Raw genomic sequence first — 454 nt, 5'->3', positions numbered from 1 at the left:
TCTGTCTGCGTGAATATACATGGCAAGGAAGCCCAGGGGAGACACCCAAAGGGCTCGTTGAAGGCGTGCTGGATTTCTCAAGGTTAGAGTACCTAGGCTGGCTTGCTCCTGCTCCCCAGCTCTGGCTGGGCTCTGAGGTGTCCCTGAGGATGGCTGTGCCCAGGTGAGGTAGTGAAAGAAGCAAAACACTGGCTTAGAGTGACTAAGCTGACTAGCTCCAGCATAAGTCAGGTCAGTGATAGCTCCTCTCCTCTCTGCCTCACTGATGTCTTGAGAATGAATGGAAGCGCTTCCACGGTGGACTTTTTGCAATTAAACCCATTGCTTGTCAGTGTTCTTCACGGGGTAGGACGTGGTGATCTTCCCAAGGTCTGATAAGTCATGCCTTCTTCATGCAGCTAACTCCCAAAGACTCAGCAGTGCTAGGCTACTAAGCAAAAGCAGCGACACTAGT

This window comes from Meriones unguiculatus, chromosome 1 (genome assembly GCF_030254825.1).
Source record: "Meriones unguiculatus strain TT.TT164.6M chromosome 1, Bangor_MerUng_6.1, whole genome shotgun sequence".
In the NCBI taxonomy this organism is placed as follows: Eukaryota; Metazoa; Chordata; class Mammalia; order Rodentia; family Muridae; genus Meriones; species Meriones unguiculatus.
This window is presented reverse-complemented; position numbering follows the sequence as displayed.